The sequence below is a fragment of the Schistocerca serialis genome, chromosome 2, assembly GCF_023864345.2.
Source record: "Schistocerca serialis cubense isolate TAMUIC-IGC-003099 chromosome 2, iqSchSeri2.2, whole genome shotgun sequence".
Classification (NCBI taxonomy): Eukaryota; Metazoa; Arthropoda; class Insecta; order Orthoptera; family Acrididae; genus Schistocerca; species Schistocerca serialis.
The window spans coordinates 906,075,779-906,098,610 of record NC_064639.1 but is presented as its reverse complement, the minus strand read 5'-3'; the positions used below and the strand labels follow the sequence as shown (position 1 = coordinate 906,098,610).

Genomic DNA, 22,832 nt, shown 5'->3' with positions numbered 1-22,832 from the left:
GATTGCCGATGCGTAACAACTTTGGCCCTTGTCAGTACTTGGGCGGGTGAGCGCATGGGAACACAGGGCACTATTGGCAGTTTTACTTCCTATTTTTGTTTGTCCTTTGTTTTCGGAGCTACAGCCCGATTCGGTCAGGGAGACGCCACCGTGAAATGAAGGGGGCGTGCTGTGTGTCCATCGCCTCGCCTCGCCTCGCCTCTCCTTACCTCTCTCAGTCGTTTCTCGTGCTTGTCGTTTTCATATAGGCCGATTTGAGAGCGTCAGCTCTCGCGTCAGCTGAGCAAAGTCGAGACAAGTCGAGACACACTAAGGGCTGGTATGCAGCGAGTAAGAGGGCGAAAAAACAATAGTTTAAGAGCGCGTGGCAAAAGTACTCATACGCGAAATTAAAAGCCTGCTGCGGTGGCCGGGAATCGAACCCGGATCAACTGCTTGGAAGGCAACTATGCTGACCATTACACCACCACCGCACAAGCGAGCGCCCCGCCACCGCGCTGAGTCGGCTTCCCGCCTGTCGACAGCGGCCGAAGGTGATCGTACCCGGCAGGCGCATTTCGAGGCAGGCTAGGGGAGCACATCCAGACGCATTCGGACAGCGTATCCGCGCACATTTCGCATCCTTTGGCAAGAGTCGGCGCCGGCGACGCAAGAGTACGCAGAGGACCGCGTTCTGGCGGCATCTTTAAGCAGTGCAGTGCAGGATTCAGCGTCTGCAGCATCTTCTCCACAGAATGCTACGGCGCTTGACGGCAGTCCCACTTTCCCTTGAGACATCTGCTCGGGAAGCAGCGTGAAGGTAACGCTGGCTCGAGCATCGGTGGTTCAGTGGTAGAATGCTCGCCTGCCACGCGGGCGGCCCGGGTTCGATTCCCGGCCGATGCATCATTTTGTTTTTTCTCCGGTAGGGGTGCTGCGTGTCTTTCGCACTCGAACTGCGTGAGCCATGAGAATGAACCGCGGGATTCCGTGTGGAAAGAACCAATCATGCAGCGCGGACGACTGCTCGTTTGGACTCCTGCGTGCTATTGTACATACTGGCGTCGGCCTAGCATCGCAAGTTGCCTGCCGCGCCGTGAATGCACGTGTAGCAACAGAAAAAATGAGCCAGGGAGTGCAGACTCTCTACCACTTGTATTCGGTACTTACCAAGACTCCAGAAGGCCTAACGATCGCCTGCCTCGGTAGCGCAGTAGGCAGCGCGGAAGTCTCATAATCTTAAGGTCGTGAGTTCGATCCTCACCCGGGGCATCTAATTTTCTGTGACTGATGGTGGTGCTGGTGCTAGGGCGCCAACTTATTTCTTGTTTGTTATCCACAACGTTTCAACGCTTCAGCGGGAAAATGTTTACTTCCTCTTATTGCTACATACAGCTTCCCTTTTCCTCTTCTCCCAGCAGAGCATGAAGCCAAAAGCATTGCTCTGCGACGTTTGAGGTGCGCGCCTTGCCAGTCAGTATGTGCAAAGATGCTCGCAAAGAGAGCGACAATGCGACAAGCGACCGTACGAACGGGCGAATGAAACGGCCGCATCCGGTGTGGTCTAGTGGCTAGGATACCTGGCTTTCACCCAGGAGGCCCGGGTTCGATTCCCGGTACCGGAACGGAATTTTTTCCACACGAATCGTGACAAGTTTGAGCTGTCCGAGCGGCCGTTTCCCGTCCTGCTCGCAATATAGCTACTGTTTCGTGACCGTCAGCAGAATATAGACTAGGGAAGCAGACACACGACGACCATAGGAATGGTGTATGGCTTCATGCCACCCGATTCCAGCGTAGGGCTGAGCAGCTGCATCTGCCGAGGCCCGTTAGCTCAGTTGGTTAGAGCGTCGTGCTAATAACGCGAAGGTCGTGGGTTCGATCCCCCCACGGGCCACTACTCTTTTACTACTGCGAAAAGGCAGCGCCGATTTCAGCTGGCGAGTGTGATGACCAAATGATCATCACCCTGCGTGGAAGTTGACAGAGGATCCGAACCCGACTCGTCGGCAAGCACTACAGCATTCACTCGGCAATGGCCATAATATCTTGCATACACTGGTTAGAGAAAATGAAAGAAAATGTCCGATTGCCGATGCGTAACAACTTTGGCCCTTGTCAGTACTTGGGCGGGTGAGCGCATGGGAACACAGGGCACTATTGGCAGTTTTACTTCCTATTTTTGTTTGTCCTTTGTTTTCGGAGCTACAGCCCGATTCGGTCAGGGAGACGCCACCGTGAAATGAAGGGGGCGTGCTGTGTGTCCATCGCCTCGCCTCGCCTCGCCTCTCCTTACCTCTCTCAGTCGTTTCTCGTGCTTGTCGTTTTCATATAGGCCGATTTGAGAGCGTCAGCTCTCGCGTCAGCTGAGCAAAGTCGAGACAAGTCGAGACACACTAAGGGCTGGTATGCAGCGAGTAAGAGGGCGAAAAAACAATAGTTTAAGAGCGCGTGGCAAAAGTACTCATACGCGAAATTAAAAGCCTGCTGCGGTGGCCGGGAATCGAACCCGGATCAACTGCTTGGAAGGCAACTATGCTGACCATTACACCACCACCGCACAAGCGAGCGCCCCGCCACCGCGCTGAGTCGGCTTCCCGCCTGTCGACAGCGGCCGAAGGTGATCGTACCCGGCAGGCGCATTTCGAGGCAGGCTAGGGGAGCACATCCAGACGCATTCGGACAGCGTATCCGCGCACATTTCGCATCCTTTGGCAAGAGTCGGCGCCGGCGACGCAAGAGTACGCAGAGGACCGCGTTCTGGCGGCATCTTTAAGCAGTGCAGTGCAGGATTCAGCGTCTGCAGCATCTTCTCCACAGAATGCTACGGCGCTTGACGGCAGTCCCACTTTCCCTTGAGACATCTGCTCGGGAAGCAGCGTGAAGGTAACGCTGGCTCGAGCATCGGTGGTTCAGTGGTAGAATGCTCGCCTGCCACGCGGGCGGCCCGGGTTCGATTCCCGGCCGATGCATCATTTTGTTTTTTCTCCGGTAGGGGTGCTGCGTGTCTTTCGCACTCGAACTGCGTGAGCCATGAGAATGAACCGCGGGATTCCGTGTGGAAAGAACCAATCATGCAGCGCGGACGACTGCTCGTTTGGACTCCTGCGTGCTATTGTACATACTGGCGTCGGCCTAGCATCGCAAGTTGCCTGCCGCGCCGTGAATGCACGTGTAGCAACAGAAAAAATGAGCCAGGGAGTGCAGACTCTCTACCACTTGTATTCGGTACTTACCAAGACTCCAGAAGGCCTAACGATCGCCTGCCTCGGTAGCGCAGTAGGCAGCGCGGAAGTCTCATAATCTTAAGGTCGTGAGTTCGATCCTCACCCGGGGCATCTAATTTTCTGTGACTGATGGTGGTGCTGGTGCTAGGGCGCCAACTTATTTCTTGTTTGTTATCCACAACGTTTCAACGCTTCAGCGGGAAAATGTTTACTTCCTCTTATTGCTACATACAGCTTCCCTTTTCCTCTTCTCCCAGCAGAGCATGAAGCCAAAAGCATTGCTCTGCGACGTTTGAGGTGCGCGCCTTGCCAGTCAGTATGTGCAAAGATGCTCGCAAAGAGAGCGACAATGCGACAAGCGACCGTACGAACGGGCGAATGAAACGGCCGCATCCGGTGTGGTCTAGTGGCTAGGATACCTGGCTTTCACCCAGGAGGCCCGGGTTCGATTCCCGGTACCGGAACGGAATTTTTTCCACACGAATCGTGACAAGTTTGAGCTGTCCGAGCGGCCGTTTCCCGTCCTGCTCGCAATATAGCTACTGTTTCGTGACCGTCAGCAGAATATAGACTAGGGAAGCAGACACACGACGACCATAGGAATGGTGTATGGCTTCATGCCACCCGATTCCAGCGTAGGGCTGAGCAGCTGCATCTGCCGAGGCCCGTTAGCTCAGTTGGTTAGAGCGTCGTGCTAATAACGCGAAGGTCGTGGGTTCGATCCCCCCACGGGCCACTACTCTTTTACTACTGCGAAAAGGCAGCGCCGATTTCAGCTGGCGAGTGTGATGACCAAATGATCATCACCCTGCGTGGAAGTTGACAGAGGATCCGAACCCGACTCGTCGGCAAGCACTACAGCATTCACTCGGCAATGGCCATAATATCTTGCATACACTGGTTAGAGAAAATGAAAGAAAATGTCCGATTGCCGATGCGTAACAACTTTGGCCCTTGTCAGTACTTGGGCGGGTGAGCGCATGGGAACACAGGGCACTATTGGCAGTTTTACTTCCTATTTTTGTTTGTCCTTTGTTTTCGGAGCTACAGCCCGATTCGGTCAGGGAGACGCCACCGTGAAATGAAGGGGGCGTGCTGTGTGTCCATCGCCTCGCCTCGCCTCGCCTCTCCTTACCTCTCTCAGTCGTTTCTCGTGCTTGTCGTTTTCATATAGGCCGATTTGAGAGCGTCAGCTCTCGCGTCAGCTGAGCAAAGTCGAGACAAGTCGAGACACACTAAGGGCTGGTATGCAGCGAGTAAGAGGGCGAAAAAACAATAGTTTAAGAGCGCGTGGCAAAAGTACTCATACGCGAAATTAAAAGCCTGCTGCGGTGGCCGGGAATCGAACCCGGATCAACTGCTTGGAAGGCAACTATGCTGACCATTACACCACCACCGCACAAGCGAGCGCCCCGCCACCGCGCTGAGTCGGCTTCCCGCCTGTCGACAGCGGCCGAAGGTGATCGTACCCGGCAGGCGCATTTCGAGGCAGGCTAGGGGAGCACATCCAGACGCATTCGGACAGCGTATCCGCGCACATTTCGCATCCTTTGGCAAGAGTCGGCGCCGGCGACGCAAGAGTACGCAGAGGACCGCGTTCTGGCGGCATCTTTAAGCAGTGCAGTGCAGGATTCAGCGTCTGCAGCATCTTCTCCACAGAATGCTACGGCGCTTGACGGCAGTCCCACTTTCCCTTGAGACATCTGCTCGGGAAGCAGCGTGAAGGTAACGCTGGCTCGAGCATCGGTGGTTCAGTGGTAGAATGCTCGCCTGCCACGCGGGCGGCCCGGGTTCGATTCCCGGCCGATGCATCATTTTGTTTTTTCTCCGGTAGGGGTGCTGCGTGTCTTTCGCACTCGAACTGCGTGAGCCATGAGAATGAACCGCGGGATTCCGTGTGGAAAGAACCAATCATGCAGCGCGGACGACTGCTCGTTTGGACTCCTGCGTGCTATTGTACATACTGGCGTCGGCCTAGCATCGCAAGTTGCCTGCCGCGCCGTGAATGCACGTGTAGCAACAGAAAAAATGAGCCAGGGAGTGCAGACTCTCTACCACTTGTATTCGGTACTTACCAAGACTCCAGAAGGCCTAACGATCGCCTGCCTCGGTAGCGCAGTAGGCAGCGCGGAAGTCTCATAATCTTAAGGTCGTGAGTTCGATCCTCACCCGGGGCATCTAATTTTCTGTGACTGATGGTGGTGCTGGTGCTAGGGCGCCAACTTATTTCTTGTTTGTTATCCACAACGTTTCAACGCTTCAGCGGGAAAATGTTTACTTCCTCTTATTGCTACATACAGCTTCCCTTTTCCTCTTCTCCCAGCAGAGCATGAAGCCAAAAGCATTGCTCTGCGACGTTTGAGGTGCGCGCCTTGCCAGTCAGTATGTGCAAAGATGCTCGCAAAGAGAGCGACAATGCGACAAGCGACCGTACGAACGGGCGAATGAAACGGCCGCATCCGGTGTGGTCTAGTGGCTAGGATACCTGGCTTTCACCCAGGAGGCCCGGGTTCGATTCCCGGTACCGGAACGGAATTTTTTCCACACGAATCGTGACAAGTTTGAGCTGTCCGAGCGGCCGTTTCCCGTCCTGCTCGCAATATAGCTACTGTTTCGTGACCGTCAGCAGAATATAGACTAGGGAAGCAGACACACGACGACCATAGGAATGGTGTATGGCTTCATGCCACCCGATTCCAGCGTAGGGCTGAGCAGCTGCATCTGCCGAGGCCCGTTAGCTCAGTTGGTTAGAGCGTCGTGCTAATAACGCGAAGGTCGTGGGTTCGATCCCCCCACGGGCCACTACTCTTTTACTACTGCGAAAAGGCAGCGCCGATTTCAGCTGGCGAGTGTGATGACCAAATGATCATCACCCTGCGTGGAAGTTGACAGAGGATCCGAACCCGACTCGTCGGCAAGCACTACAGCATTCACTCGGCAATGGCCATAATATCTTGCATACACTGGTTAGAGAAAATGAAAGAAAATGTCCGATTGCCGATGCGTAACAACTTTGGCCCTTGTCAGTACTTGGGCGGGTGAGCGCATGGGAACACAGGGCACTATTGGCAGTTTTACTTCCTATTTTTGTTTGTCCTTTGTTTTCGGAGCTACAGCCCGATTCGGTCAGGGAGACGCCACCGTGAAATGAAGGGGGCGTGCTGTGTGTCCATCGCCTCGCCTCGCCTCGCCTCTCCTTACCTCTCTCAGTCGTTTCTCGTGCTTGTCGTTTTCATATAGGCCGATTTGAGAGCGTCAGCTCTCGCGTCAGCTGAGCAAAGTCGAGACAAGTCGAGACACACTAAGGGCTGGTATGCAGCGAGTAAGAGGGCGAAAAAACAATAGTTTAAGAGCGCGTGGCAAAAGTACTCATACGCGAAATTAAAAGCCTGCTGCGGTGGCCGGGAATCGAACCCGGATCAACTGCTTGGAAGGCAACTATGCTGACCATTACACCACCACCGCACAAGCGAGCGCCCCGCCACCGCGCTGAGTCGGCTTCCCGCCTGTCGACAGCGGCCGAAGGTGATCGTACCCGGCAGGCGCATTTCGAGGCAGGCTAGGGGAGCACATCCAGACGCATTCGGACAGCGTATCCGCGCACATTTCGCATCCTTTGGCAAGAGTCGGCGCCGGCGACGCAAGAGTACGCAGAGGACCGCGTTCTGGCGGCATCTTTAAGCAGTGCAGTGCAGGATTCAGCGTCTGCAGCATCTTCTCCACAGAATGCTACGGCGCTTGACGGCAGTCCCACTTTCCCTTGAGACATCTGCTCGGGAAGCAGCGTGAAGGTAACGCTGGCTCGAGCATCGGTGGTTCAGTGGTAGAATGCTCGCCTGCCACGCGGGCGGCCCGGGTTCGATTCCCGGCCGATGCATCATTTTGTTTTTTCTCCGGTAGGGGTGCTGCGTGTCTTTCGCACTCGAACTGCGTGAGCCATGAGAATGAACCGCGGGATTCCGTGTGGAAAGAACCAATCATGCAGCGCGGACGACTGCTCGTTTGGACTCCTGCGTGCTATTGTACATACTGGCGTCGGCCTAGCATCGCAAGTTGCCTGCCGCGCCGTGAATGCACGTGTAGCAACAGAAAAAATGAGCCAGGGAGTGCAGACTCTCTACCACTTGTATTCGGTACTTACCAAGACTCCAGAAGGCCTAACGATCGCCTGCCTCGGTAGCGCAGTAGGCAGCGCGGAAGTCTCATAATCTTAAGGTCGTGAGTTCGATCCTCACCCGGGGCATCTAATTTTCTGTGACTGATGGTGGTGCTGGTGCTAGGGCGCCAACTTATTTCTTGTTTGTTATCCACAACGTTTCAACGCTTCAGCGGGAAAATGTTTACTTCCTCTTATTGCTACATACAGCTTCCCTTTTCCTCTTCTCCCAGCAGAGCATGAAGCCAAAAGCATTGCTCTGCGACGTTTGAGGTGCGCGCCTTGCCAGTCAGTATGTGCAAAGATGCTCGCAAAGAGAGCGACAATGCGACAAGCGACCGTACGAACGGGCGAATGAAACGGCCGCATCCGGTGTGGTCTAGTGGCTAGGATACCTGGCTTTCACCCAGGAGGCCCGGGTTCGATTCCCGGTACCGGAACGGAATTTTTTCCACACGAATCGTGACAAGTTTGAGCTGTCCGAGCGGCCGTTTCCCGTCCTGCTCGCAATATAGCTACTGTTTCGTGACCGTCAGCAGAATATAGACTAGGGAAGCAGACACACGACGACCATAGGAATGGTGTATGGCTTCATGCCACCCGATTCCAGCGTAGGGCTGAGCAGCTGCATCTGCCGAGGCCCGTTAGCTCAGTTGGTTAGAGCGTCGTGCTAATAACGCGAAGGTCGTGGGTTCGATCCCCCCACGGGCCACTACTCTTTTACTACTGCGAAAAGGCAGCGCCGATTTCAGCTGGCGAGTGTGATGACCAAATGATCATCACCCTGCGTGGAAGTTGACAGAGGATCCGAACCCGACTCGTCGGCAAGCACTACAGCATTCACTCGGCAATGGCCATAATATCTTGCATACACTGGTTAGAGAAAATGAAAGAAAATGTCCGATTGCCGATGCGTAACAACTTTGGCCCTTGTCAGTACTTGGGCGGGTGAGCGCATGGGAACACAGGGCACTATTGGCAGTTTTACTTCCTATTTTTGTTTGTCCTTTGTTTTCGGAGCTACAGCCCGATTCGGTCAGGGAGACGCCACCGTGAAATGAAGGGGGCGTGCTGTGTGTCCATCGCCTCGCCTCGCCTCGCCTCTCCTTACCTCTCTCAGTCGTTTCTCGTGCTTGTCGTTTTCATATAGGCCGATTTGAGAGCGTCAGCTCTCGCGTCAGCTGAGCAAAGTCGAGACAAGTCGAGACACACTAAGGGCTGGTATGCAGCGAGTAAGAGGGCGAAAAAACAATAGTTTAAGAGCGCGTGGCAAAAGTACTCATACGCGAAATTAAAAGCCTGCTGCGGTGGCCGGGAATCGAACCCGGATCAACTGCTTGGAAGGCAACTATGCTGACCATTACACCACCACCGCACAAGCGAGCGCCCCGCCACCGCGCTGAGTCGGCTTCCCGCCTGTCGACAGCGGCCGAAGGTGATCGTACCCGGCAGGCGCATTTCGAGGCAGGCTAGGGGAGCACATCCAGACGCATTCGGACAGCGTATCCGCGCACATTTCGCATCCTTTGGCAAGAGTCGGCGCCGGCGACGCAAGAGTACGCAGAGGACCGCGTTCTGGCGGCATCTTTAAGCAGTGCAGTGCAGGATTCAGCGTCTGCAGCATCTTCTCCACAGAATGCTACGGCGCTTGACGGCAGTCCCACTTTCCCTTGAGACATCTGCTCGGGAAGCAGCGTGAAGGTAACGCTGGCTCGAGCATCGGTGGTTCAGTGGTAGAATGCTCGCCTGCCACGCGGGCGGCCCGGGTTCGATTCCCGGCCGATGCATCATTTTGTTTTTTCTCCGGTAGGGGTGCTGCGTGTCTTTCGCACTCGAACTGCGTGAGCCATGAGAATGAACCGCGGGATTCCGTGTGGAAAGAACCAATCATGCAGCGCGGACGACTGCTCGTTTGGACTCCTGCGTGCTATTGTACATACTGGCGTCGGCCTAGCATCGCAAGTTGCCTGCCGCGCCGTGAATGCACGTGTAGCAACAGAAAAAATGAGCCAGGGAGTGCAGACTCTCTACCACTTGTATTCGGTACTTACCAAGACTCCAGAAGGCCTAACGATCGCCTGCCTCGGTAGCGCAGTAGGCAGCGCGGAAGTCTCATAATCTTAAGGTCGTGAGTTCGATCCTCACCCGGGGCATCTAATTTTCTGTGACTGATGGTGGTGCTGGTGCTAGGGCGCCAACTTATTTCTTGTTTGTTATCCACAACGTTTCAACGCTTCAGCGGGAAAATGTTTACTTCCTCTTATTGCTACATACAGCTTCCCTTTTCCTCTTCTCCCAGCAGAGCATGAAGCCAAAAGCATTGCTCTGCGACGTTTGAGGTGCGCGCCTTGCCAGTCAGTATGTGCAAAGATGCTCGCAAAGAGAGCGACAATGCGACAAGCGACCGTACGAACGGGCGAATGAAACGGCCGCATCCGGTGTGGTCTAGTGGCTAGGATACCTGGCTTTCACCCAGGAGGCCCGGGTTCGATTCCCGGTACCGGAACGGAATTTTTTCCACACGAATCGTGACAAGTTTGAGCTGTCCGAGCGGCCGTTTCCCGTCCTGCTCGCAATATAGCTACTGTTTCGTGACCGTCAGCAGAATATAGACTAGGGAAGCAGACACACGACGACCATAGGAATGGTGTATGGCTTCATGCCACCCGATTCCAGCGTAGGGCTGAGCAGCTGCATCTGCCGAGGCCCGTTAGCTCAGTTGGTTAGAGCGTCGTGCTAATAACGCGAAGGTCGTGGGTTCGATCCCCCCACGGGCCACTACTCTTTTACTACTGCGAAAAGGCAGCGCCGATTTCAGCTGGCGAGTGTGATGACCAAATGATCATCACCCTGCGTGGAAGTTGACAGAGGATCCGAACCCGACTCGTCGGCAAGCACTACAGCATTCACTCGGCAATGGCCATAATATCTTGCATACACTGGTTAGAGAAAATGAAAGAAAATGTCCGATTGCCGATGCGTAACAACTTTGGCCCTTGTCAGTACTTGGGCGGGTGAGCGCATGGGAACACAGGGCACTATTGGCAGTTTTACTTCCTATTTTTGTTTGTCCTTTGTTTTCGGAGCTACAGCCCGATTCGGTCAGGGAGACGCCACCGTGAAATGAAGGGGGCGTGCTGTGTGTCCATCGCCTCGCCTCGCCTCGCCTCTCCTTACCTCTCTCAGTCGTTTCTCGTGCTTGTCGTTTTCATATAGGCCGATTTGAGAGCGTCAGCTCTCGCGTCAGCTGAGCAAAGTCGAGACAAGTCGAGACACACTAAGGGCTGGTATGCAGCGAGTAAGAGGGCGAAAAAACAATAGTTTAAGAGCGCGTGGCAAAAGTACTCATACGCGAAATTAAAAGCCTGCTGCGGTGGCCGGGAATCGAACCCGGATCAACTGCTTGGAAGGCAACTATGCTGACCATTACACCACCACCGCACAAGCGAGCGCCCCGCCACCGCGCTGAGTCGGCTTCCCGCCTGTCGACAGCGGCCGAAGGTGATCGTACCCGGCAGGCGCATTTCGAGGCAGGCTAGGGGAGCACATCCAGACGCATTCGGACAGCGTATCCGCGCACATCGCGCGGAGCAGCGGAGCGGTTGCGGCTTTGTTTACTTCGCGGGGCGGCGCTCAGCGAGTGTTTCGAGGTCCACGTGTTCAAGTTTCTTCAACGTGAGTACCATGTCGACAGTTACTAGGGCAAACACTGCGCAGTTTGTGTTCGATCGAAATGCTTTGCGGCCCACCGATTTTGAAATCCACGAATTTATATTCGAAGATTTGAAAATCCCGGAAGATCTAGTGGACACTTTTCAGTTGGATTTCGCGCAATATTCGCTATTTTTGAAGTTCTTTTCCGGCGACATCTGTGAAAAATTTGTTGAGAAATTTGGCGGAGTGCGTAAATTTAGGCATGTCGATGGCACAGTCAGTGATGTGCAGATTGTGCCCTCGGGTTATGGTGTTAGAACGGTTCGAGTATTTAATGTGCCCCCTGAATGCGGCAATGATTTGATTGCACGTGCTCTCACGCAGTACGGCGTTGTCTTGTCGGTAGTGAACGAAAAGTGGTCCAGTGCATACCGGTACCAGGTTAATAGTGGAGTACGTAGTGTCCGCATTGACCTGAAGAAACACATTCCATCCTACGTAATGATTGCGGGCTGTAGGGCTCAAGTGACTTATATCGGCCAGCCACCCACATGCTCAATTTGTCATTCCACTGAGCATTTACGTGTTGATTGTCCTCGTAGACGACCCGTGCAACTCCCACGTAGTGATGTTGCGGCTACTGGTGGCCACTTTGTGCCACTACTGAGTGAAATAGTAGCGGGCACTGTATCACAACCCCGCCCTGCCGACCCTATTCGTACTGAGGATGTACCAAGTGAGGTGAATGTTACTGTAGACGCGCCACAGAATCGAATGGAGGACGCTCCCATTTTGTCCTCGGCTGTGGTAGAATCGGATTCAGTTGCTAAGGAGGTCCCAGATGTTTCGGATCATGCACCAGTTGCTATTTCGGAAGAGATGGACACCTCCTTACCACCGCCTCCGCCGCCTGAAGAGGTTCCCCTGGCACCGAGGAAAGGGCGTACAAAGAAAAATAAAAATAAGGGTACTAGGAGTCAGCAGTCAGATGATTTACCGTGCACCCCAGTCTCAGAGAGTGGCAGTGAGAGTGAAGTTCAGACATCGTGCCCCCCTGCCTCTGACAGCTCTGCGCGCCAGGAGCGTATAAGGGAACAAACTGCACATCTCAAGGTGTTCTTAAATACGGCACGCGAACAGGGTGCGCATGCTGCGAAGCGCAAAAGCGAGCAAAGTAGCGAGCAGCTGCCGCAGCGCACGCGCAGGCATTCGGCGACGTCGGCCGCCGGTACAGCAACAACACAGGCGGACGAGGCCACGTACACAGACACCGCTGGTGGTCGCGCCCAACCGACCGACCGACCAACGGAGACGCCCTGGTGGAAGCAGGAGGAGGACGACCCTGGATCCCATTAGCGGCTTTCGGCGGACCTGCTGTAATTCGTGCCCCGTTTACCTGCGACGTTATGTTACGCTGTTCCTGCACGCTGACAGTAATTTTCTGCACAGTTTTGTCCACGAGTTACATAATGGGTTGCAGTGCTTCTTGACAGTTCTATTGGTGTGCTTGAGACGCTGCATCTGCGTCTTCCGTTTCTCATTTTTCTTGCTAATACTTGAGTGTTTGTGTTTTAAATGGCCGCCGCTCGTCAACATCTAAAGATCTTCTCAGTTTTATCACTCAATGTAAATCGCATCATAGCTGCGCATAAAATAGCACGTTTTATAGACTTTTTAACTTTGGGAGGCTATGACGTTGCATTGCTCCAGGAAGTTACTGTTAAGCGCTTCAATAACGTCCCTGGTTATGATGTCATCTATAACATTAACGTTGAAGGTACTTGTGGCACCGCTGTTCTTTATAAAACTGTATTGCAACCAACTAACGTTCAATTTTTACCGAATGGCCGCTTACTTACGTGTACGATCCAGGATGTCACATTTATTAATATCTACGCGCCGAGTGGCACTGATCATAAACGTGCACGTTCTGTTTTCTTTAATCAAGATGTGGTTCCGTTCTTTGCGTCGACCCGCAATGTAGTAGTTGGCGGCGATTTTAACTGTGTTACTGCCGCAGCCGATCAATTTCCCACGGCTACCATGTGCCCGGAACTTTCCCAACTAATTGTGACAAATGACTTGATCGATGTTTGGCGTCATTTTCATCCTGCCACGACGCAATACACACATTTTTATGCGAACGGTGCCAGCAGAATTGATCGCATTTATGTGTCGCGGCCGCTTCAAAAATATCTTCACAGGGTTGCGGTACATCCCGTCGCTTTTAGCGATCACTGCGGTGTTGTGTGTGACGTGCAATTACTGGCAAATAGGCAGGCGCCACCTTCCCGTGTTTGGAAACTCAATACCCGTCATCTCTCTGACGCCGGTTTACGTTGCGAGATTCAGAACGTGTGGCAGTTTTGTTCTGAAAAACGGGGAAGCTATGCCTCGGTCTTACAATGGTGGGTCGACCTAGCCAAACCGCAGTTGCGCAGTGTTGCGATGCGGTATGCAAGGGAGGCGTCATATTGGGAGAGGCGCACCATTGCCTTTTACCAGCAGTGCCTCCAAGATGCGCTTGATGCGCCCGTGGCGCCAGATCAAAACTTACGCGCACGTTTGAATAGAATTAAAAGCAAGATACTCCAGCATCACCTCCACAAGGCACAAGGTGTTCTGGTCAGGAGCCGACCGCAGTGTGAGACCATTGACGAAGTGCCAACGCTTTACCACTTGGCACGCGAGAAACGGTTGGCGCGGAGGAAAGACATTACCACCCTCATCACGGACACTGGTGCTCGTCTCACGGCGAAGCATGAGATCGTTCCCCACGTCACCGACCACTTTAAGAGATTGTTCGGACGGACAGCTGCCGATGATGTCGCACGTTCCTTTCTGTTAGATGAATTGGATACTGTCATCTCCGAATCTGACCGTCAGTCACTGGATGAGATGTTGTCACGGGACGATGTGAAAGACGTGTTGCGTTCGTGTCGTCGAGGGAAGTCTCCAGGTCCAGATGGCCTTCCCATCGAATTTTACCTGGCTTATTGGGATATTTTCGGTGAGACATTGACGATCATGATAAATGAAATTGTTCGTGGTGCTGCTGTCCCTTCGAAGTTCGTTGCAGGGCGTATTATATTAATTCCGAAGACACCGACAGCATGCCGTGTTGAGGCATTACGCCCTATCACACTTTTAAATGCAGACTATAAACTGGCGGCACGATGCCTCGCAACGAAACTCAGTGTGGTCATGGACAGGATAATCAGTCCCTTTCAGTCGTGTGGTGTGCAACGCCGTAGCATTTTTCACGCTGCGGCTTCATACCGAGACGTGGTCGCGTACGCAGCAATTAATGACCTGTCCGCTGGCATTCTCTCCATCGACTTTGCCAATGCATTCGACCGTATCGGGCACGATTATCTTTTGTCCGTCATGACAAAACTGGGGTTCGGCGGCCACTTTCTCGATGCTATACGGAATCTTTTAACGTCGGCGACGTCAGTACTTGTAATCAATGGTTGGCAGTCGCCACCCATTCCTATTACAAGATCCGTCAGACAGGGCTGTCCTTTATCAATGCTCCTATTTGTCATTGCGCTCGACCCGTTTTTGCGCGCAATCGGTCGAATCATTGACGGTATCCAGGTCTGTCACGTCTCTCTCAAATGTGCTGCCTATGCTGACGACGTGGGACTTTTCATAGGGCGGGCACATGACTTGGACAGAGTTCGCGATGTTCTGACATTGTACGAACGTGCTTCTGGCGCCGCTCTGAATACGCGGAAAACTGTATTGGTACCACTGGGTCGGCGGGGACTGTCTGCTGAACAGGACTGGTTCCGTGTTGTGCGCACCCACAAAATTTTAGGACTCGACATTGTAGCGTGCCCACAAAAAATGCAAGTTTTAAACTGGAGGCGCATTCTTGGCACTGTGAAGACCCTATGTCGCAGCCACTCAGGTCGCCGACTCAACTTACATCAACGTGTGGCTGTCATTAACACATTCATTTTATCCAACGCGTGGTACATCGCCCAACTGCTTAGTGTTCCGAAGCCGATCGGGAGGGCGATTTCGCAGGCAGTCTACTGGCTCCTGTGGCGGCATGAAATTTTTAAAGTCAAGGCTTCGACCTGTGTCATCGACAGGCAGCTGGGCGGCCTCGGTTTCACCGACGTTCTACGTAAATGCGGCGCGCTGCTCGTCCACCGGACAGCCACCCTGCAGTCCGACAACCCGGCAGGAACCACCGCGGCACTCCTGGAGCTTTACCGCCCACACTCTGAAGCGGCGCCCGTCTCTCTCGCGGCCATCCCGTACAAGATGTCCTACATACGGGAGTACTTTTTAACGAGAAGCTACGCTCTGTCAACGGCTACCGACAGACACAGGACCGCCCGCGGACTCTACGTTGCCCTGACTGGACAACCTCCGCGTCATAAACTGGTGTTCCGGAACCCCACAGTGGAATGGGTGAACGTGTGGGCAAACATCAACAACCCGGTGTTGCCGTCGGACGTGAGTGCGCTCTGGTTTAAGATCGTCAACAACACCCTAGCGACGAACCAGCGGCTTGCCGACATTCATCTCCTTCCCTCTGCCAACTGTGGTAGATGTGGTGCTGTGGACACACGGGAACATCGTTTTGAGTGTGCATCGGTGTCGACGGTATGGCGGCTGTGTCAACGAATGGTCGCCCACATTAATAGAACGCCTCCTCACCTTGTGACTGTTCGTCGTGTGATAGTGCCTCACTTCAAAGCTTTCCCGCGGACGAAAAATAACGCCACTGTCTGGATCTTAGGGCATACGGCTTATGCCCTTATCGATATGGCCGTCACTGATACTGTGATTTACCTGGATTATTTGTGGGCCCAGTATATGACACTGAAGGATTGCGTTCAATTTCGCGAACTGTTTGCGAATTTTTTGAAGGCGGCCTTGGATTACGGCTATGACATGGAACTGCGGCAAACACCTTGAACTGAGATTTCCTGAGCTGCAACGTTCCACTTTTTATTTCCTTTTCCTTCTTTTAATTGTTTTATTTGTGTTATGGTTGGTGACTTGTGCCACAAACTCACTACGGGTCGTTTTGGTTTTATCTCCAAGAGAGGAGTGTCCTTTTAATTTTGAGGAATTTTATTTTGTTCACCAGACTTCATGGATATTTTAGAAGATACAGCCTGTTTGTGTGGAACATTCATCGTTGCAGGAGTGTTTTTCCAGTCTCTTAATTTCTGTTCCCGGACTGTTGCGATTTCATTTTATTACTTTTCGGTGATTTCTATTTCTTGCGTGTGACGCACACATCGACATACACTCTCATGTTGTGCTGTTGTGCAGCGTTGACACCTGTTTTGTAACAACTCTCTGCTACATCGGCGTGACTGCCGTTAGTCAAGAGGGAGAATATATTCCTTTTAAGCGGAATATGATTTTCGTTGCAATACGAGCAGAAGAGTTGAACCAGCGGAGGAGAGAAGACCGTCCACGAATTCCGCGATAGAATTACTCTTAGTTCTTCATTTATCTGTGGAAGAAGACACCACACCATCTGCGCAGAAGATGATTTTGTTTTCCATTATTCCTCTGTTCCACAAAGTTCGACAGTCCAGCAAATATAGCGATGAAGCTCGCCGAAGAAGGCATATATTGGTGAGAGTAAGGAGGGCTATAAGGGGAGTTGGGAGGCCCTATAAAAAAAAAAAAAAAAAAAAAAAAAAAAAAAAAAAAAAAAAAAAAAAAAAAAAAAAAAAAGTGGTAGAATGCTCGCCTGCCACGCGGGCGGCCCGGGTTCGATTCCCGGCCGAAGCATCATTTTGCTTTTCCCGCGATAATGCTGCCGCGTGGCTTGCGCGCTTGAGATGCACGATCCACAAGAATGTATAGCTGGATTCCCTTGAGAAGAACCGAGAACGCAGCACTCGCGGGTCCCCACTAGGACGCTCGCATCAAGTTCTACAGATTAGCGTCGGCCTGGCCCCACAAGTTGCTGTGTCCGGGTGCCTCCGAGGCACTGAACTTTAACGACAAGGAGTGCTGCCTATCGTTGCAACAGCTGCAGCAACACCGCAATCAACTGGGCCGGCAGTGCACGTGTAGCAACAGAACACGTCATCCAGGAAGTACAGTGTCTCTACGTCTAATATTGGGTACGGTATTTACCCAGTTTCCAGGACAAGCGGTTCCCCCGTGCCTCGGTAGCGCAGTAGGCAGCGCGTAGGTGTCATAATCTTAAAGTCGTGAGTTCGATCCTCACCCGGGGCATTTAATTTTCTGTGACTGATGGTGGTGCTGTTGCTAGGGCGCCAACGTATTTCTTGTTTGTTATCCACAACGTTTCAACGCTTCAGCGGGAAAATGTTTACTTCCTGTTGTTGCTACTTACAGCCTCCCTTTTCCTCTTCTCCCAGCAGAGCATGAAGCCAAAAGCATTGCTCTGCGACGTTTGAGGTGCGCGCCTTGCCAGTCAGTATGTGCAAAGATGCTCGCAAAGAGAGCGACAATGCGACAAGCGACCGTACGAACGGTCGAATGAAACGGCCACATCCGGTGTGGTCTAGTGGCTAGGATACCTGGCTTTCACCCAGGAGGCCCGGGTTCGATTCCCGGTACCGGAACGGAATTTTTTCCACACGAATCGTGACAAGTTTGAGCTGTCCGAGCGGCCGTTTCCCGTCCTGCTCGCAATATAGCTACTGTTTCGAGACCGCCAGCAGAATATAGACTATGGAAGCAGACACACGACGCCCATAGAAATGGTGTATGGCTTCATGCCACCTGATTCCAGCGTAGGGCTGAGCAACTGCGTCTGCCGAGGCCCGTTAGCTCAGTTGGTTAGAGCGTCGTGCTAATAACGCGAAGGTCGTGGGTTCGATCCCCCCACGGGCCACCACTCTTTTACTACTGCGAAAAGGCAGCGCCGATTTCAGCTGGCGAGTGTGATGACCAAATGATCATCACCCTGCGTGGAAGTTGACAGAGGATCCGAACCCGACTCGTCGGGAAGCACTACAGCATTCACTCGGCAATGGCCATAATATCTTGAATACACTGGTTAGAGAAAATGAAAGAAAATGTCCGATTGCCGATGCGTAACAACTTTGGCCCTTGTCAGTACTTGGGCGGGTGAGCGCATGGGGACACAGGGCACTATTGGCAGTTCCTATTTTTGTTTCTCCTTTGTTTTCGGAGCTACAGCCCGATCCGATTCGGTCAGGGAGACGCCACCGTGAAATGAAGGGGGCGTGCTGTGTGTCCATCGCCTCGCCTCTCCTTACCTCTCTCAGTCGTTTCTCGTGCTTGTCGTTTTGATATAGGCCGATTTGAGAGCGTCAGCTCTCGCGTCAGCTGAGCAAAGTCGAGACAAGTCGAGACACACTAAGGTCTGGTATGCAGCGAGTAAGAGGGCGAAAAAACAATAGTTTAAGAGCGCGTGGCAAAAGCACTCATACGCGAAATTAAAAGCCTGCTGCGGTGGCCGGGAATCGAACCCGGATCGACTGCTTGGAAGGCAACTATGCTGACTATTACACCACCACCGCACAAGCGAGCGCCCCGCCTCCGCGCTGTGTCGGCTTCCCGCCTGTCGGCAGCGGCCGAAGGTGATCGTACCCGGCAGGCGCATTTCGAGGCAGGCTAGGGGAGCACATCCAGACGCATTCGGACAGCGTATCCGCGCACATTTCGCATCCTTTGGCAAGAGTCGGCGCCGGCGACGCAAGAGTACGCAGAGGACCGCGTTCTGGCGGCATTTTTAAGCAGTGCAGTGCAGGATTCAGCGTCTGCAGCATCTTCTCCACAGAATGCTACGGCGCTTGACGGCAGTCCCACTTTCCCTTGAGACATCTGCTCGGGAAGCAGCGTGAAGTTACCGCTGGCCCGAGCATCGGTGGTTCAGTGGTAGAATGCTCGCCTGCCACGCGGGCGGCCCGGGTTCGATTCCCGGCCGAAGCATCATTTTGCTTTTCCCGCGATAATGCTGCCGCGTGGCTTGCGCGCTTGAGATGCACGATCCACAAGAATGTATAGCTGGATTCCCTTGAGAAGAACCGAGAACGCAGCACTCGCGGGTCCCCACTAGGACGCTCGCATCAAGTTCTACAGATTAGCGTCGGCCTGGCCCCACAAGTTGCTGTGTCCGGGTGCCTCCGAGGCACTGAACTTTAACGACAAGGAGTGCTGCCTATCGTTGCAACAGCTGCAGCAACACCGCAATCAACTGGGCCGGCAGTGCACGTGTAGCAACAGAACACGTCATCCAGGAAGTACAGTGTCTCTACGTCTAATATTGGGTACGGTATTTACCCAGTTTCCAGGACAAGCGGTTCCCCCGTGCCTCGGTAGCGCAGTAGGCAGCGCGTAGGTGTCATAATCTTAAAGTCGTGAGTTCGATCCTCACCCGGGGCATTTAATTTTCTGTGACTGATGGTGGTGCTGTTGCTAGGGCGCCAACGTATTTCTTGTTTGTTATCCACAACGTTTCAACGCTTCAGCGGGAAAATGTTTACTTCCTGTTGTTGCTACTTACAGCCTCCCTTTTCCTCTTCTCCCAGCAGAGCATGAAGCCAAAAGCATTGCTCTGCGACGTTTGAGGTGCGCGCCTTGCCAGTCAGTATGTGCAAAGATGCTCGCAAAGAGAGCGACAATGCGACAAGCGACCGTACGAACGGTCGAATGAAACGGCCACATCCGGTGTGGTCTAGTGGCTAGGATACCTGGCTTTCACCCAGGAGGCCCGGGTTCGATTCCCGGTACCGGAACGGAATTTTTTCCACACGAATCGTGACAAGTTTGAGCTGTCCGAGCGGCCGTTTCCCGTCCTGCTCGCAATATAGCTACTGTTTCGAGACCGCCAGCAGAATATAGACTATGGAAGCAGACACACGACGCCCATAGAAATGGTGTATGGCTTCATGCCACCTGATTCCAGCGTAGGGCTGAGCAACTGCGTCTGCCGAGGCCCGTTAGCTCAGTTGGTTAGAGCGTCGTGCTAATAACGCGAAGGTCGTGGGTTCGATCCCCCCACGGGCCACCACTCTTTTACTACTGCGAAAAGGCAGCGCCGATTTCAGCTGGCGAGTGTGATGACCAAATGATCATCACCCTGCGTGGAAGTTGACAGAGGATCCGAACCCGACTCGTCGGGAAGCACTACAGCATTCACTCGGCAATGGCCATAATATCTTGAATACACTGGTTAGAGAAAATGAAAGAAAATGTCCGATTGCCGATGCGTAACAACTTTGGCCCTTGTCAGTACTTGGGCGGGTGAGCGCATGGGGACACAGGGCACTATTGGCAGTTCCTATTTTTGTTTCTCCTTTGTTTTCGGAGCTACAGCCCGATCCGATTCGGTCAGGGAGACGCCACCGTGAAATGAAGGGGGCGTGCTGTGTGTCCATCGCCTCGCCTCTCCTTACCTCTCTCAGTCGTTTCTCGTGCTTGTCGTTTTGATATAGGCCGATTTGAGAGCGTCAGCTCTCGCGTCAGCTGAGCAAAGTCGAGACAAGTCGAGACACACTAAGGTCTGGTATGCAGCGAGTAAGAGGGCGAAAAAACAATAGTTTAAGAGCGCGTGGCAAAAGCACTCATACGCGAAATTAAAAGCCTGCGGCGGTGGCCGGGAATCGAACCCGGATCGACTGCTTGGAAGGCAACTATGCTGACTATTACACCACCACCGCACAAGCGAGCGCCCCGCCTCCGCGCTGTGTCGGCTTCCCGCCTGTCGGCAGCGGCCGAAGGTGATCGTACCCGGCAGGCGCATTTCGAGGCAGGCTAGGGGAGCACATCCAGACGCATTCGGACAGCGTATCCGCGCACATTTCGCATCCTTTGGCAAGAGTCGGCGCCGGCGACGCAAGAGTACGCAGAGGACCGCGTTCTGGCGGCATTTTTAAGCAGTGCAGTGCAGGATTCAGCGTCTGCAGCATCTTCTCCACAGAATGCTACGGCGCTTGACGGCAGTCCCACTTTCCCTTGAGACATCTGCTCGGGAAGCAGCGTGAAGTTACCGCTGGCCCGAGCATCGGTGGTTCAGTGGTAGAATGCTCGCCTGCCACGCGGGCGGCCCGGGTTCGATTCCCGGCCGAAGCATCATTTTGCTTTTCCCGCGATAATGCTGCCGCGTGGCTTGCGCGCTTGAGATGCACGATCCACAAGAATGTATAGCTGGATTCCCTTGAGAAGAACCGAGAACGCAGCACTCGCGGGTCCCCACTAGGACGCTCGCATCAAGTTCTACAGATTAGCGTCGGCCTGGCCCCACAAGTTGCTGTGTCCGGGTGCCTCCGAGGCACTGAACTTTAACGACAAGGAGTGCTGCCTATCGTTGCAACAGCTGCAGCAACACCGCAATCAACTGGGCCGGCAGTGCACGTGTAGCAACAGAACACGTCATCCAGGAAGTACAGTGTCTCTACGTCTAATATTGGGTACGGTATTTACCCAGTTTCCAGGACAAGCGGTTCCCCCGTGCCTCGGTAGCGCAGTAGGCAGCGCGTAGGTGTCATAATCTTAAAGTCGTGAGTTCGATCCTCACCCGGGGCATTTAATTTTCTGTGACTGATGGTGGTGCTGTTGCTAGGGCGCCAACGTATTTCTTGTTTGTTATCCACAACGTTTCAACGCTTCAGCGGGAAAATGTTTACTTCCTGTTGTTGCTACTTACAGCCTCCCTTTTCCTCTTCTCCCAGCAGAGCATGAAGCCAAAAGCATTGCTCTGCGACGTTTGAGGTGCGCGCCTTGCCAGTCAGTATGTGCAAAGATGCTCGCAAAGAGAGCGACAATGCGACAAGCGACCGTACGAACGGTCGAATGAAACGGCCACATCCGGTGTGGTCTAGTGGCTAGGATACCTGGCTTTCACCCAGGAGGCCCGGGTTCGATTCCCGGTACCGGAACGGAATTTTTTCCACACGAATCGTGACAAGTTTGAGCTGTCCGAGCGGCCGTTTCCCGTCCTGCTCGCAATATAGCTACTGTTTCGAGACCGCCAGCAGAATATAGACTATGGAAGCAGACACACGACGCCCATAGAAATGGTGTATGGCTTCATGCCACCTGATTCCAGCGTAGGGCTGAGCAACTGCGTCTGCCGAGGCCCGTTAGCTCAGTTGGTTAGAGCGTCGTGCTAATAACGCGAAGGTCGTGGGTTCGATCCCCCCACGGGCCACCACTCTTTTACTACTGCGAAAAGGCAGCGCCGATTTCAGCTGGCGAGTGTGATGACCAAATGATCATCACCCTGCGTGGAAGTTGACAGAGGATCCGAACCCGACTCGTCGGGAAGCACTACAGCATTCACTCGGCAATGGCCATAATATCTTGAATACACTGGTTAGAGAAAATGAAAGAAAATGTCCGATTGCCGATGCGTAACAACTTTGGCCCTTGTCAGTACTTGGGCGGGTGAGCGCATGGGGACACAGGGCACTATTGGCAGTTCCTATTTTTGTTTCTCCTTTGTTTTCGGAGCTACAGCCCGATCCGATTCGGTCAGGGAGACGCCACCGTGAAATGAAGGGGGCGTGCTGTGTGTCCATCGCCTCGCCTCTCCTTACCTCTCTCAGTCGTTTCTCGTGCTTGTCGTTTTGATATAGGCCGATTTGAGAGCGTCAGCTCTCGCGTCAGCTGAGCAAAGTCGAGACAAGTCGAGACACACTAAGGTCTGGTATGCAGCGAGTAAGAGGGCGAAAAAACAATAGTTTAAGAGCGCGTGGCAAAAGCACTCATACGCGAAATTAAAAGCCTGCTGCGGTGGCCGGGAATCGAACCCGGATCGACTGCTTGGAAGGCAACTATGCTGACTATTACACCACCACCGCACAAGCGAGCGCCCCGCCTCCGCGCTGTGT

The 22,832-nt window shown here is 53.4% G+C and overlaps 40 non-coding genes across 40 annotated transcripts; 31 read left to right on the top strand and 9 right to left on the bottom strand.

Annotated features, from left to right (window-relative positions):
- Window positions 1–401: 401 nt before the first annotated feature.
- On the bottom strand, window positions 402–473 carry Trnag-ucc (transfer RNA glycine (anticodon UCC)). Its single transcript has one exon. It is a non-coding gene; the product is annotated as a tRNA-Gly (tRNA).
- Window positions 474–814: 341 nt separating this feature from the next.
- Trnag-gcc (transfer RNA glycine (anticodon GCC)) lies at window positions 815–885 on the top strand. The gene has a single exon. It is a non-coding gene; the product is annotated as a tRNA-Gly (tRNA).
- Window positions 886–1,178: 293 nt separating this feature from the next.
- On the top strand, window positions 1,179–1,251 carry Trnam-cau (transfer RNA methionine (anticodon CAU)). The gene has a single exon. It is a non-coding gene; the product is annotated as a tRNA-Met (tRNA).
- A 281-nt stretch (window positions 1,252–1,532) lies between these two features.
- Window positions 1,533–1,604, top strand: Trnae-uuc (transfer RNA glutamic acid (anticodon UUC)). Its single transcript has one exon. It is a non-coding gene; the product is annotated as a tRNA-Glu (tRNA).
- Window positions 1,605–1,802: 198 nt separating this feature from the next.
- Trnai-aau (transfer RNA isoleucine (anticodon AAU)) lies at window positions 1,803–1,876 on the top strand. Its single transcript has one exon. It is a non-coding gene; the product is annotated as a tRNA-Ile (tRNA).
- A 591-nt stretch (window positions 1,877–2,467) lies between these two features.
- Window positions 2,468–2,539, bottom strand: Trnag-ucc (transfer RNA glycine (anticodon UCC)). The gene has a single exon. It is a non-coding gene; the product is annotated as a tRNA-Gly (tRNA).
- A 341-nt stretch (window positions 2,540–2,880) lies between these two features.
- Trnag-gcc (transfer RNA glycine (anticodon GCC)) lies at window positions 2,881–2,951 on the top strand. The gene has a single exon. It is a non-coding gene; the product is annotated as a tRNA-Gly (tRNA).
- A 293-nt stretch (window positions 2,952–3,244) lies between these two features.
- On the top strand, window positions 3,245–3,317 carry Trnam-cau (transfer RNA methionine (anticodon CAU)). Its single transcript has one exon. It is a non-coding gene; the product is annotated as a tRNA-Met (tRNA).
- Window positions 3,318–3,598: 281 nt separating this feature from the next.
- Window positions 3,599–3,670, top strand: Trnae-uuc (transfer RNA glutamic acid (anticodon UUC)). The gene has a single exon. It is a non-coding gene; the product is annotated as a tRNA-Glu (tRNA).
- A 198-nt stretch (window positions 3,671–3,868) lies between these two features.
- Trnai-aau (transfer RNA isoleucine (anticodon AAU)) lies at window positions 3,869–3,942 on the top strand. Its single transcript has one exon. It is a non-coding gene; the product is annotated as a tRNA-Ile (tRNA).
- A 591-nt stretch (window positions 3,943–4,533) lies between these two features.
- On the bottom strand, window positions 4,534–4,605 carry Trnag-ucc (transfer RNA glycine (anticodon UCC)). Its single transcript has one exon. It is a non-coding gene; the product is annotated as a tRNA-Gly (tRNA).
- A 341-nt stretch (window positions 4,606–4,946) lies between these two features.
- On the top strand, window positions 4,947–5,017 carry Trnag-gcc (transfer RNA glycine (anticodon GCC)). The gene has a single exon. It is a non-coding gene; the product is annotated as a tRNA-Gly (tRNA).
- A 293-nt stretch (window positions 5,018–5,310) lies between these two features.
- On the top strand, window positions 5,311–5,383 carry Trnam-cau (transfer RNA methionine (anticodon CAU)). The gene has a single exon. It is a non-coding gene; the product is annotated as a tRNA-Met (tRNA).
- A 281-nt stretch (window positions 5,384–5,664) lies between these two features.
- On the top strand, window positions 5,665–5,736 carry Trnae-uuc (transfer RNA glutamic acid (anticodon UUC)). Its single transcript has one exon. It is a non-coding gene; the product is annotated as a tRNA-Glu (tRNA).
- A 198-nt stretch (window positions 5,737–5,934) lies between these two features.
- Window positions 5,935–6,008, top strand: Trnai-aau (transfer RNA isoleucine (anticodon AAU)). The gene has a single exon. It is a non-coding gene; the product is annotated as a tRNA-Ile (tRNA).
- A 591-nt stretch (window positions 6,009–6,599) lies between these two features.
- Window positions 6,600–6,671, bottom strand: Trnag-ucc (transfer RNA glycine (anticodon UCC)). Its single transcript has one exon. It is a non-coding gene; the product is annotated as a tRNA-Gly (tRNA).
- A 341-nt stretch (window positions 6,672–7,012) lies between these two features.
- On the top strand, window positions 7,013–7,083 carry Trnag-gcc (transfer RNA glycine (anticodon GCC)). Its single transcript has one exon. It is a non-coding gene; the product is annotated as a tRNA-Gly (tRNA).
- A 293-nt stretch (window positions 7,084–7,376) lies between these two features.
- On the top strand, window positions 7,377–7,449 carry Trnam-cau (transfer RNA methionine (anticodon CAU)). Its single transcript has one exon. It is a non-coding gene; the product is annotated as a tRNA-Met (tRNA).
- A 281-nt stretch (window positions 7,450–7,730) lies between these two features.
- Window positions 7,731–7,802, top strand: Trnae-uuc (transfer RNA glutamic acid (anticodon UUC)). Its single transcript has one exon. It is a non-coding gene; the product is annotated as a tRNA-Glu (tRNA).
- Window positions 7,803–8,000: 198 nt separating this feature from the next.
- Window positions 8,001–8,074, top strand: Trnai-aau (transfer RNA isoleucine (anticodon AAU)). Its single transcript has one exon. It is a non-coding gene; the product is annotated as a tRNA-Ile (tRNA).
- A 591-nt stretch (window positions 8,075–8,665) lies between these two features.
- On the bottom strand, window positions 8,666–8,737 carry Trnag-ucc (transfer RNA glycine (anticodon UCC)). Its single transcript has one exon. It is a non-coding gene; the product is annotated as a tRNA-Gly (tRNA).
- A 341-nt stretch (window positions 8,738–9,078) lies between these two features.
- Trnag-gcc (transfer RNA glycine (anticodon GCC)) lies at window positions 9,079–9,149 on the top strand. The gene has a single exon. It is a non-coding gene; the product is annotated as a tRNA-Gly (tRNA).
- Window positions 9,150–9,442: 293 nt separating this feature from the next.
- Trnam-cau (transfer RNA methionine (anticodon CAU)) lies at window positions 9,443–9,515 on the top strand. Its single transcript has one exon. It is a non-coding gene; the product is annotated as a tRNA-Met (tRNA).
- A 281-nt stretch (window positions 9,516–9,796) lies between these two features.
- On the top strand, window positions 9,797–9,868 carry Trnae-uuc (transfer RNA glutamic acid (anticodon UUC)). Its single transcript has one exon. It is a non-coding gene; the product is annotated as a tRNA-Glu (tRNA).
- Window positions 9,869–10,066: 198 nt separating this feature from the next.
- Window positions 10,067–10,140, top strand: Trnai-aau (transfer RNA isoleucine (anticodon AAU)). The gene has a single exon. It is a non-coding gene; the product is annotated as a tRNA-Ile (tRNA).
- A 591-nt stretch (window positions 10,141–10,731) lies between these two features.
- Trnag-ucc (transfer RNA glycine (anticodon UCC)) lies at window positions 10,732–10,803 on the bottom strand. The gene has a single exon. It is a non-coding gene; the product is annotated as a tRNA-Gly (tRNA).
- Window positions 10,804–17,168: 6,365 nt separating this feature from the next.
- Window positions 17,169–17,241, top strand: Trnam-cau (transfer RNA methionine (anticodon CAU)). Its single transcript has one exon. It is a non-coding gene; the product is annotated as a tRNA-Met (tRNA).
- A 281-nt stretch (window positions 17,242–17,522) lies between these two features.
- Window positions 17,523–17,594, top strand: Trnae-uuc (transfer RNA glutamic acid (anticodon UUC)). Its single transcript has one exon. It is a non-coding gene; the product is annotated as a tRNA-Glu (tRNA).
- Window positions 17,595–17,792: 198 nt separating this feature from the next.
- Trnai-aau (transfer RNA isoleucine (anticodon AAU)) lies at window positions 17,793–17,866 on the top strand. The gene has a single exon. It is a non-coding gene; the product is annotated as a tRNA-Ile (tRNA).
- Window positions 17,867–18,446: 580 nt separating this feature from the next.
- On the bottom strand, window positions 18,447–18,518 carry Trnag-ucc (transfer RNA glycine (anticodon UCC)). The gene has a single exon. It is a non-coding gene; the product is annotated as a tRNA-Gly (tRNA).
- Window positions 18,519–18,859: 341 nt separating this feature from the next.
- Trnag-gcc (transfer RNA glycine (anticodon GCC)) lies at window positions 18,860–18,930 on the top strand. Its single transcript has one exon. It is a non-coding gene; the product is annotated as a tRNA-Gly (tRNA).
- Window positions 18,931–19,310: 380 nt separating this feature from the next.
- On the top strand, window positions 19,311–19,383 carry Trnam-cau (transfer RNA methionine (anticodon CAU)). Its single transcript has one exon. It is a non-coding gene; the product is annotated as a tRNA-Met (tRNA).
- A 281-nt stretch (window positions 19,384–19,664) lies between these two features.
- Trnae-uuc (transfer RNA glutamic acid (anticodon UUC)) lies at window positions 19,665–19,736 on the top strand. The gene has a single exon. It is a non-coding gene; the product is annotated as a tRNA-Glu (tRNA).
- A 198-nt stretch (window positions 19,737–19,934) lies between these two features.
- Window positions 19,935–20,008, top strand: Trnai-aau (transfer RNA isoleucine (anticodon AAU)). Its single transcript has one exon. It is a non-coding gene; the product is annotated as a tRNA-Ile (tRNA).
- Window positions 20,009–20,588: 580 nt separating this feature from the next.
- Window positions 20,589–20,660, bottom strand: Trnag-ucc (transfer RNA glycine (anticodon UCC)). Its single transcript has one exon. It is a non-coding gene; the product is annotated as a tRNA-Gly (tRNA).
- A 341-nt stretch (window positions 20,661–21,001) lies between these two features.
- Trnag-gcc (transfer RNA glycine (anticodon GCC)) lies at window positions 21,002–21,072 on the top strand. The gene has a single exon. It is a non-coding gene; the product is annotated as a tRNA-Gly (tRNA).
- Window positions 21,073–21,452: 380 nt separating this feature from the next.
- Trnam-cau (transfer RNA methionine (anticodon CAU)) lies at window positions 21,453–21,525 on the top strand. The gene has a single exon. It is a non-coding gene; the product is annotated as a tRNA-Met (tRNA).
- Window positions 21,526–21,806: 281 nt separating this feature from the next.
- On the top strand, window positions 21,807–21,878 carry Trnae-uuc (transfer RNA glutamic acid (anticodon UUC)). The gene has a single exon. It is a non-coding gene; the product is annotated as a tRNA-Glu (tRNA).
- Window positions 21,879–22,076: 198 nt separating this feature from the next.
- Window positions 22,077–22,150, top strand: Trnai-aau (transfer RNA isoleucine (anticodon AAU)). The gene has a single exon. It is a non-coding gene; the product is annotated as a tRNA-Ile (tRNA).
- Window positions 22,151–22,730: 580 nt separating this feature from the next.
- Trnag-ucc (transfer RNA glycine (anticodon UCC)) lies at window positions 22,731–22,802 on the bottom strand. Its single transcript has one exon. It is a non-coding gene; the product is annotated as a tRNA-Gly (tRNA).
- Between the last annotated feature and the right edge of the window lie 30 nt (window positions 22,803–22,832).